General features: G+C 39.4%; 1 protein-coding gene across 3 annotated transcripts in view; it reads left to right on the top strand.

Annotated features, from left to right (window-relative positions):
- The window catches only part of SLC18A2 (solute carrier family 18 member A2), a 102,503-nt gene that overhangs the window by 17,789 nt on the left and 72,451 nt on the right, over positions 1-12,263 (top strand). The window contains exon 1 of one of the 3 annotated variants that reach the window (XM_061635878.1): positions 7,160-7,243. The exons of the other annotated variants lie outside the window; for them this stretch is intronic. The gene's annotated coding sequence lies outside the window, so the exon portion shown is untranslated. Of the gene's footprint in view, positions 1-7,159; positions 7,244-12,263 lie in introns of those variants that run through there. 3 annotated transcript variants of the gene reach the window in all.

The following is a 12,263-nucleotide window of genomic DNA, read 5'->3' as shown; positions in this document are numbered from 1 at the left end:
CTGAGGAAGCTTAGCAGTCATGGAATAAGAGGAGAGGTCCTCTTGTGGATAAGGAATTGGTTAAGAAGCAGAAAGCAGAGAGTAGGAATAAACGGACAGTTCTCCCAATGGAGGGCTGTAGAAAGTGGAGTCCCTCAAAGATCGGTATTGGGACCTGTACTTTTCAACTTGTTCATTAATGACCTAGAATTAGGAGTGAGCAGTGAAGTGGCCAAGTTTGCTGATGACACTAAATTGTTCAGGGTTGTTAAAACAAAAAGGGATTGCGAAGAGCTCCAAAAAGACCTCTCCAAACTGAGTGAATGGGCAGAAAAATGGCAAATGCAATTCAATATAAACAAGTGTAAAATTATGCATATTGGAGCAAAAAATCTTAATTTCACATATACGCTCATGGGGCCTGAACTGGCGGTGACCGACCAGGAGAGAGACCTCGGGGTTGTAGTGGACAGCACGATGAAAATGTCGACCCAGTGTGCGGCAGCTGTGAAAAAGGCAAATTACATGCTAGCGATAATTAGGAAAGGTATTGAAAACAAAACAGCCGATATCATAATGCCGTTGTATAAATCTATGGTGCGGCTGCATTTGGAATACTGTGTACAGTTCTGGTCGCCTCATCTCAAAAAGGATATTCTAGAGTTGGAAAAGGTTCAGAAGAGGGCAACCAGAATGATCAAGGGGATGGAGCGACTCCCTTACGAGGAAAGGTTGCAGCATTTGGGGCTTTTTAGTTTAGAGAAAAGGTGGGTCAGAGGAGACATGATAGAAGTGTATAAAATTATGCATGGCATTGAGAAAGTGGATAGAGAAAAGTTCTTCTCCCTCTCTCATAATACTAGAACTCGTGGACATTCAAAGAAGCTGAATGTTGGAAGATTCAGGACAGACAAAAGGAAGTACTTCTTTACTCAGCGCATAGTTAAACTATGGAATTTGCTCCCACAAGATGCAGTAATGGCCACCAGCTTGGACGGCTTTAAAAGAAGATTAGACAAATTCATGGAGGACAGGGCTATCAATGGCTACTAGCCATGATGGCTGTGCTGTGCCACCCTAGTCAGAGGCAGCATGCTTCTGAAAACCAGTTGCCGGAAGCCTCAGGAGGGGAGAGTGTTCTTGCCCTCGGGTCCTGCTTGCGGGCTTCCCCCAGGCACCTGGTTGGCCACTGTGAGAACAGGATGCTGGACTAGATGGGCCACTGGCCTGATCCAGCAGGCTCTTCTTATGTTCTTATGTAGGTGTTTTGCCTGTTGTGGCAGGAGTTCTGAGCATCACCACTTTTTCTTCTGTGAAATGAGTATTGTGTGGTGCCTGTGACAGTTTCTGAGATTTCAAAATATGCTCCTAGGCCCAAAAAGGTTGGTGAATCCTGAGTTAACATCTTAGGATTCAGATCATTGAGTTTATATCAGTTTAACTGTTATGGCTCTCCCACAGAATCATGGGGGTTGAAGTTTGATGTGGGTGCTGACAATTTCCTGTAGGAGAGCCTCCTGCCACCCCCATATAGAGTCCATTAGGGAAAGAATAGTGGTTAAACTAACTGCCTTTAAGTCTGTGGGAAGAACTGTGTGACAGGACGAGCCCTGACCTGGACACTGACACCTGCTCGACTCCTGGATCTGGTCTGGGATGCTTTCTGGGGAAGGGTTGCTTTCTGCCCCATTGCCAAGACAGACAGAACTGCGGTAGATCAGAGCTTAGAAAAGTTACTTTTTTGAACTACAACTCCCATCAGCCCAATCCAGTGCCAATTCTGGCTGGGGCTGATGGGAGTTGTAGTTCAAAAAAGTAACTTTTCCAAGCTCTGCGGTAGATATAGGGTGAGGGAGTCTTGCTTCTTGCTTCTTTGGTCTGGAAGAGCTACATGTGGAAGCCCACACTATCTGACACTATATACAACTTTATTAACCATTTAAAAGCATGTTTCAAAGCCTCCATGGAAGACGGAAGTCACTTTGAGAACTTTTTTTTTTGTCGGGAATCAATATATAAACATTAAATGAATTTATTAACCAGTCACTACGGGAAGCAAAGTAAATCTTACGTGAGAATTACAATATTAGATCTTTCTATATGATTTTCTTATCCTAAAACAGCTGTTGGGCCTCAGATTTGAACTGGAACAATGGTGCATTTCTAGCATCATAGCTGCCAGGATGATTGTGTTTGTGATTTTTGTTTTGGCATTCCTATATTCTTCTGCTTTAACCTTGTTGTTTTGGCCTATTTTTCACTGCTCCTAAATCTGTGTGTGTGTTCGTATGCATGTGCATATATACTGTTTTCTCAGTCCACTTTATGCATCTGATTAAATACCCTCTTCTTCATGAAAGCTCATGTCAAAATAAATCAATTCATCTCTAAGTTGCCACTACACTTTCTGCCTTTTTTGATGCTCATGGAAAGTTTGCTTTGTACCTTTTCTTTCTACCTCTGTGCTCCCGCTGAGAACTGCTTATGGGCTGAAGGCAAGATGTGACATTTTCTTTTCAAAGTTCAGGCCTCAGGGGAGTACAGATGACTGTTTCCCTTTCGTAGCTTGCCCAGTACACAGTTAAGCTACACATGCCTGTCAAATGAACACAAAGGGGTGCACACTGATGTAGCCAATATTTAACTCTGAAGAAGAATATTGCAATTTTTTTTGTTTTAAAGGTGTATGCTTGAGCATGGGTCGTCATGCAAACCACAACATAATCACATTTAAAGCATAGATCTATAGTTACATCCATTTGAACTTCCGCCATGCCTGGAAGGTGGTATTTACGGCTTGGTGCTTAGAAGGCTAAATGCCAAAAGGTTTCAAGAGCAGGGTGAACAGTCAATATAAACACAATTTGCATTTGATGACTGGATTCCTCTAACCTCAAGGGATGGGGAAGATTATTTGTCAGATGCCTTTTTGTTAGAAACAAATTTCTAGAAACAAATAATTAGGTTTGTAACACTGCAGTCAGCGTGCCTTCTTATTGATTATGAAGCTAAAGCAAGTTCCGCTCAAGGCTGTGTCAAGTGTTAAAGGAATACTAGGGTTGAAAAGACAGATAAAACAATGTGTGATTTAGCCTGATTGTTAGCTAGCTTTTATTTTGCTTGACAGAGGCTCTTTTTTTGTTAGAATAACAAGACATGTCAATCTGAGCCTTTCCTTTCACTGTTCAGTGTGGGAAGTGTGTGTGTGTGTATATACTGTATATAATTATATAGGCAGCATTTACTGAAAGTATCAGCTGTTAATATTTCCCCATTTAATGGATTGCCTGACAAAGTTTAGACATTGTGTTTTAATTCCATAGAGCTCTTGTTGTTAGTGCTTGATATCATTTGACAGAAGAAAACTTTTTAAGGTATCAAAAGTAGAACTAGACCTTGTTAAAGCAGAATTTAACAGGGGAAAAGATTGACACAGGAATCCAGACAGGACTTCGAGGACAGAAGAAATAATTTCAAAAACACTGCACAGGTCAAGAGCACATTAAATTAGTACAGCATCTGAGGGATTAAATGAAAAATAGAGAATTCAGTTCTCTGAATGCCAGTCCTAATCTAACTAAAATAGCACCCAATCCACACAGAAGAGGAAAATTATGAACAGGGTTGGGGCAACTCAAAGATTTACAAAAGTTTTATAGATGCCTGACCTGTTTTGTATTCCCCTTATTTTTTTCCATATATGTGTACACATCCACACATATGGGAAACACCCAAGGGAGAGAAAAAAATGAAAAGCAACTCAGTGAGGACTGAAACATTTTTAGTAGGTGCATAGTGCTGACTAACTTTGGGGGGGGGACAAAGTGCTGGGAGGAGGAGAGAATGGAACTAGAACACTCCACACTGCAATATTCTGTTGCTGATCACACTTGTAAAGCATAATGTATGTAGGGATTATACAGCCACGAGAGTGTTGTAATCATATTGTAATCAATCTGATTTTACATCAAACTGCAGTTTCAGATTGAACTGTTAATGCACCCAAAATAGAAATAGAACATAACCTCCAATTTGAAACACAAAAGGCTGTCTTCACCATCATATGACACTGACCAATAAAAAGGCTTTGAAATTGATAAAAATAAATTTGACACAGGTTTCTAGGATGAATAATGAGGGAAATAAAATTTTCTAGTTTAGATTCTCTGTAGAAACAGTATTAACACAGGAAAGAAGCAAAGTAAGAAGAACACCAACAAACATACAAAAATATAATTATCTTTGGAGATGGCAGGTGTTGCCACCGCTCACCATATGCTCAGAGACACATGTTACCCAATTCTTCCAAGCTACACAGCAAGTGGATTGGACTGTGAAAGACTAACCCAGATTGTGTTTGCATTTTGACAAATTTGTAGGGCAGCACAGTATCTCAGAGAGGAGGCCAGGTCTCCTGCTCCCCTGGTGCATTCACTCTAGCTGCCCAATTTCCCTGCTTTTTAAACTTTGATAGAAAGATCGATGGGGTATAGGTATGTTCTTAAACCGCAAGGTTTTTTGCCTATTAGTGAATACAAATGGAGATATGGAGTGGGGTTCCTGCTGCCGCCTCATAATTCAACAGTTTTGTAAGGTCAGCCTTGAAAGTTGTTCTACATATTATGTAACATAGTGGAAGACTGAGGTGGTAGAATTGTGAATGGTACTATGTCAGACTGCAGATGGAACCAATGTTCTGAACAGTTCCCTATATCAACAGTTTATTGCTTATAGTCAATAAAAAAGCACATAAGCTTTTTTGCTCTCTGTAAGGAGACTAGTTGTTTAGGTTTTGAAGTGGGGGATCATTAAAAATTAAATCCCCTACAAACTAAATGTGTATGTGAGATTATGGCAACTTTATGCAGGTTTAATGGAACCATCAAATGACTTACACATCAGCACTAAACCACAATAAATTGTGTGGTATTTGACTTAACTGTATTTGGCTTAAATGTTATAACTTTTATGGGAAAATAAGTTTATCCCTGTGTTTTTAATTTTTCAAAGAATTACTCAGACACACAAAATGAAAACATTTAACAAATTAGCAAACATTTTCAAAACAATTATTTTACAATAGCCTTTCCCCAGAAAAGTGTTATAATCATGGTTCCAGTAGATTAAAGATAAGTCCTAATATAAATAGAAACAGGTCTGCTTAGTGGTTAATCAGATTTTAATTATCTGAAACATTCCTAAGTTAATGGTAAATGTCCATTAAAGGCTTATATAAGGTGAAACTTAAAACAAATTGCCTTGAAAATAGTAATTAAGTGCTGTAACAACAACTTGACTTAATTTCAGTGAATGCTAGATAGTGTCATACGGTAAGGATGAATGAAACTATAGGAAGAATTTGCCCAGAACCAAGCAACCAATTTCTGCAAAATAATTTGATGACTGTTCCAAGTTTACTCATGCCCATAATATCCTCTTTTCCATGGGCCAAGGACTTAATGCAGGAGAAGCTTGCCCTTAGCATCACATTAGGTGTGATCACATTAGTTACAGTCACATTGCTTACAAGTTCAGATAACCAGATCAGCACCTGAGAGAGCTCCCAGTGTGCCAAGCTTGCCTGAGGTTTCTCTCCTCATTGGACAAAACGGGAAGACGATAACACAGCAAGGAGTTCTCCTTGAATTTGAATGGTGTTGCAAGGCCATAGAAGAGTTCCTGTTGTTGCCACCTACTGGTTATAATGTTATTACTCCTCCATTATAATTTCCCATAAACTCTACAAGGAATTGGTGCCATATGAGGCCTTATAAAGATAGACAAGGCCTGTTCTGTTATAAGCCCTGCCCTCTGGAAAAACGCCTTAAAAGCCACTTGCCTGGTTTTGTAATATTAAACTTTCATGAAGCTGAGGAGATGGCTGCTCAAGACTACAGGAGACGACTTATGGCAAAAGACTTAAAATATTGCAGTAAATATGGAATGTTTGTTGCTCTTATATTGAAAGTCCTGTACCACTGAAAACTTCCTGAATAACAACTTTACTAACACCCATACTGAATTTCCAGAGCAGCATACTGCATGGATGGAGTCATAGAATTTGACTAGAATTCCACTATTGATGGATTTTGGCTATAGCCTATTATCTGTAATTTAGTTTACCAATGTATATATTGTGCGCACACAGAGAGAGTGTGACAGAGACAGAGACAAAAACAAAATAATATATTGCTACACAGATTTATTTTATTTAATTATTAAAAGTATTTATATACCGCCCTCTCGCAAAACATCAGGGCGGTGTACAACATAAAAGCATTTAAATACAATACAAAACAATCATTAAAATGACTGGCTATTCAAAAACATTTTAAACTGCTTCATAGGCCTGTTGGCACAAAAAAGTCTTCAAAACATGCCTGCAAGTCAAAAGTGAGGATGCTTGCCTAAAATACTATCTTTCTCCAAGACATTTCCAGTAATTCCATTTGTGTACTACAGGTGTGGACAAACTTTGGACTTCGTGGGATCTACTTTTTTTTTTTTTTACTAGAACTCTGATGACCACTGGCCAGATCCAGGTGGACAAGAGTGACTCAGAGGGTAAAGCCATGTGCAAAATAGTGCCTTAGGCCAGGGATAAGGAACCTTTGGCCCTCCAGATGTTGCTGAACCACAACTCCTATCAGCTCTAGCAGTCATGGCCAAGTGCTAGAGATGATGGAAGTTGTAGTTCATGAATATGTGGAAGGCCAAAGGTTCCCCACTCCTGGCTTAGGCAGTGAAACCAATTACCATGAGCCATACACTGTGACAGCCTGCATGTAAACACGCAAGTTTACATCTGAAATGCTACAGATCAGGGATTCTAAACAGCCTAATTTAGGAGAAAGAAAAATTTCTGAAACCTTTGCCAATCTATTACAAATTACCCAGCAATCTACCAGTAGATAGATACTGGTTCACTTCTACCGTTGAACTGAAGCACCAAACCAGGGGCACAGGAGTCATTGTCTAGGTCAGCCTTCCACAGCCTGATGTCCTCCAGATATTTTGGACTACAACTCCCATCAGCCCCAGCCAGCATGGCCAATTATCAGGGATGACTGGTGTTTTAGTTAAAATGTCTGGAGGACACCAGGTTGGGGAAGGCTGGACTACTGTAGATTCTCCTTACCTTAAGTTGGTAATGCAGGAATGTTTGTACAAACTCATATCCCATAACTAAAACTCTTAACTTTGGAATGATTTTCTATAGGACCCTTACAAGAAAAAAATGGATGTAAATAGCATCCAGGAGCTGGTAAGCACAGTTTTGTCTTTCCTGTGAGTAGACACATATCTGTGACTGTGTTGGGATTGCTTTTTAATATGTTTTCCAAGCTTTTTTTTTTTTAAAAAGATGTTTTTAAAGCTTTTTTTTAAAAAAAATGTTTTTAAAGATGTTTTGTTTTAATGTTTTTAAGGATGTTTTGTTTAAATATATTTTAAAGTCTGTTTTTATGAAGTTTCAAAGTGTTTTTTCTGCTTTTTTGCTGCCCTGGGCTCCTACTGAGAGGAAAGGTGGGATATAAATCAAACAACAACAACAACAGCAATAATAATAATAATATCCCTCCTCCCCCTTTAAAGATTCTAGTAATGATATTTATTAAATTTATATCCCGCCCTTCCTCCCAGGAAGAGCCCAGGGCAGCAATATTGTAATGAATAGCAGGAGCATTCATGTGACTCAAACCCTTAACCTGATGATCTTGGAGATTTTGGCTAACTGTAGCTGTTAGGGGAGGCCATTAGGAGAAAACTTTAACATACTTAATATTTCATTTTTAGCATCAAATGTTAAATTAACCATGTGAAATAAGAGCAAAATTATACTTCTCCCCTTAAATAGGCTAACTGCACTGCAAAGTGGCCAGGACAACATGCAGCTCCGCATGGAGGACGTGCCACTTCAGACAAGTCTTCACTCACTGATGCTATCCAGATCAGATTGCAATGAAATTAGCAGTGTATATTGTTGGCACTAGCACACACACACACACACTTCTTGAAATAGCAGATTAAACCAAGGGTGGAATCCCATGTGAGTCCTACGCAGAGTAGACCACTGGAATTAATATACCTACATTAATCATGTCCATCAATTCCAGTGATTCTCCTCTGTGAGTCTACACTGAGTAGGACTCGCATTGGATACTACCCTGAGTCTATTTTGCCAGTTTATTGGAATGGGATATTTTAACGTATTGTTGCCTATTTTCTTCTGAAACGTCAATTTGATCTGCTCAAAAAGGTACAGTGCAGGGTTTAAGGAACGATCCTGCTTAATGTCTTGTTCTTTTGTCTTCTTGGAGCCCATGCTTATTGTCCATGAACTCTGGAAGAATATTATTGAATTTAACACCATTTCTAATTTCATATTACTGTCATGATTCATTTTTATTTCCCACCATTTATATTTTTCTGCAATACACGGTTAGGATTTGTAGACCCAGGGCAGGGAGCTTACTTAAGATTGACAGCAAGTTTCAAAACACAAAATAAAATGGAGAATGACCACTAAATTTAGATTGCATAGTGTTGGCATGAAGGAGCAGACCAGTTCAGTCTCCTTAGCTCAGTCCTCCCATAGCTGTGATGATAAAATAACTGGGTATTTTAGTCCTGAATGCCAAAAATATTACTTGGATCCTCAAAGTCATGAGATTATTGTATAAATAGTGAAATTTGAAAGCACAGTCAACATGTTCTTGTTATATTCTTACTAACTTTTCAAACATACTGTCCCCCCTTTTAGCTTCCTTGTTAATTACAGTATATATTCCACTTTACAGATAATTGTCTCTTAAAGTGATTCATGTCAATCAAGGAAGGAGACCTTCCCTCTCAGACTTACAACACACACAAGTACACACTCACTCTGTGGAAAGAGATTATAGGGAAAAGGTAGAAGAGGGATATCAGTATGAAAAGGCCAGAATGAAGTGGTCAGTTAACAAGCAGGAACTAGAGAACAGGCTGATCTTCCTTTCCTGCTGGAGTTCTTCCTTTGATAGAGGTGATGCAACTACCCATTAGTTCAGGGATAGCCAACATGGTGCACTCTAAACTACACCTTATTTATTTTATTTATTTTTATTTATTTAATTACATTTCTAAACTGCCCTATAGCAACAAGCTCTCAGGGCGGTGTACAACAAGATAAAACCACAATTAAAATACAAGCAAGTGTAGATTATAAAACATATTAAAAACAAAATTAAAATACAACTTAAAAATAAAAATACAATAAAATTAAATTAGCATTAAACTAGCATGGCCAATAGTCAGGGATGATGGGATTTCTGGTCCAAAACATCTGGAGGGCACCACATTGGCTATCCTTGCAGTAGAAGTTGCTTGCCAATTGTGTTCTCCTTAAGCTTTGCAATCCCAGAGTAGCTCCAGTGCCATCACAGGGCAGAAGGTCACTCTAATGGAAAAGTTGAGGAGAGGCTAATGTCTTCTGAGGTGCTTCTCTTGCTCACAATCCTTCTTTCTACAGGGATAGGAATGGGGAACCTGTGGTCCTCCAGATGTTGATGGACTCCAGCTCCCATATCTTTGGTCATGGTGACTAGGGCTGATGGGAGGTAGAGTCTAGTAATATCTGCACTGACTAGAAATGAAGCAATATGATTGTCCCAAGACTTGGCAGGTGCAAATCATCGAGAGTGGGCTTGCATATGACTGCCCTGATGGCATCATGAGCACTAATCATCATGTATGCACAATAAAAAGGATGTCAGGAAGAGGCCTTAATTCACATAGATACTTATGGATGAACAGATTGTTCAAATGCCCCTGTATGTTCTCCTCTGCCTATGTGCAATGGAAACCTGACCATGTTGACCTTTAGATGCTACCACAATGTAAGTATTAATAATATATCTATGCACAAATAAGTACTCTCAGAACCAATTTCAGCCATTTGTGCCAAAGGTGCTGACAAGATCCCTTTTAATATATATTGGCTTTTGTATCTGGCAGTGAGAATGTCAGCTCCTTGGAGGCAGGGAGGGCTTGAGAGACTAAGAAAGCCAATGATTTAACTTGAGCAATACTAAATAGCCATTGTCAACATGGACTGCAACGAGGAAAAAAATGGTAGAAATGGAGGAAAGAATAATAGTTTATGGAATAGAAGGCCTTTCATGTCAAGATGTTTACATTCTAGTATATCCTATCATAAGCAAATTTGTTCTTCCCTGTTCTATGCACAAAACAGGTGGAAGTCTTTGGAAATACACTGCAGTACAGTGTATGCTAATTCTTGGAGGCTAATTCTTTTTTGATGTTTTATAAAGGTGCAATTCCTTTTTTTCTGATGCAGTATTTCTGTTGATTTTGCATTAAAATGCATTAATCATGTAATTCCGTCCTGTCACTAAAATGTTATTTAAATAACTATTTTTTGATGGAGTGGAACTTCAAACATAAATGCAGTTACACATCTGTTTGCAACTAAGCCTTCAACTTGAAAGGCATATCTATCTCCCCTGCCTCCCCCGTCCAGTCAGTTATGCACATAAAGAAAGCTTCAGAAGGCATTTAAGAATATATCATGATGAAAATTTTCTGTCCAATGAAATGATATTGAAACAAATTCTGACAGACTTGTCAGTGTTGCATTTATGCATAATGCTTTACAACGTAGACCTCATGTACCTAACCCCAAAATGCCATAACTGAGCACTGATTTTTAGTCTCCTTTTCTCCCTCAAGATACAGTGTGGGGTGATGGTTATAGTCAATAGTGGTCAGCAGGGCAGCATGGGCAGAGCTCCCAGCTTCCCAACAACAGGGGCCATGGCTGCTTACTGAGAGAGAGAGGCGCATGGCATGGGGAGCTAGGCATGGTGTAGCACAGTGAAGCCAATCCAATGCTCCTGCCGCACCACACTGTGCTGAGCTCCCCATGCCTTGCACCTCCCCCTTGGTAAGCAGTAATGACCCTGTGCTGGTCTGTGGCCACTACGGATTAGTGTTGGACTAGGATCTGGGAGACTAGGGTTCAAATCTCTGCTCTGCCATGAGGTTCAGTTCATTGAGTGACCTTGGGCCATTCATTGCACCTCAGCCTAACCAACCTCACATGATTATTGTGAGGATAAAATGAGAAGGGGGACAAACCATATATGTTGCCTCAAGCTCCTTGGAGGAATAAATAAAAAAGATATTTGGTCCTTGCTCTCCTAAATGTTTCTGCCCATCTAACCATTTTGAACACTAAATGTTAGTATACATACAGACCACCACATTCTGATTACTAGAAAAAGATGAGTATGGGATGGGGAACATCTTTTAAAACCCTTTCCTTGAAACTCGGTATGTGAAGGTTGCCTTCTCATGGACCTCTCTCCATCATGGAGCAAACCAAGGCATAGATGAAACAGAATGTTTGGCAATGGGAATTTTGACTTTACAAATATAAAGCAGCTTTGGATTCTGGAGAAGGGATTTTCAGTGGCAGCCAAGAGTGCATCTTTGTTTGCAAAATGCAAGTTGCAGGTTTACTAGTACGGTGACTGTATGCATGACATTAATTGAACTGGAGTTCCTACTGAAATCAGTATGATTTCATCCATGGCTAACTTGTCATCTTGATTTCAGTGGGACACTTTAAGTAAGTGTTGTTGTTATGTGCCTTCAAGTTGATTACGACTTATGGTGACCCTATGAATCAGTGACCTCCAAGAGCATCTGCCATGAACCACCCTATTTAGATCTTGTAAGTTCAGGTCTGTGGCTTCCTTTATGGAATCAAGAAATCTCTTGTTTGGCCTTTTTCTACTCCCTTCTGTTTTTCCAAGCATTATTGTCTTTTCTAGTGAACCATGTCTTCTCATTATGTGTCTGAAATATGATAACCTCAGCTTCATCACTGTAGCTTCTAGTGATAGTTCTTCCAATTGATTTGTTCTAACACCCAATTATTTGTCTTTTTCGCAGTCTATGGTATGCGCAGAGCTCTCCTCCAACACCACATTTCAAATGAGCTGATTTTTCTCTTATCCGCTTTTTTCTCTGTCCAACTTCCACATCCGTACATAGAGATCATGAATACCATGGTCTGAATGATCCTGACTTTAGTGTTCCATGATACATCTTTGCATTTGAGGACCTTTTCTAGTTCTCTCATAGCTGTCCTCCCCAGTCCTAGCCTTCTTCTGATTTCTAGACTGTCTCCATTTTGGTTAATGACTGTGCCAAGGTATTGATAATCATTGACAGTTTAATGTCCTCATTGTCAACTGTAAAGTTACATAAATCTTCTGTTG

This window comes from Rhineura floridana, chromosome 7 (assembly GCF_030035675.1).
Source record: "Rhineura floridana isolate rRhiFlo1 chromosome 7, rRhiFlo1.hap2, whole genome shotgun sequence".
Lineage (NCBI taxonomy): Eukaryota > Metazoa > Chordata > Lepidosauria > Squamata > Rhineuridae > Rhineura > Rhineura floridana.
This window is presented reverse-complemented; position numbering and strand designations above follow the sequence as displayed.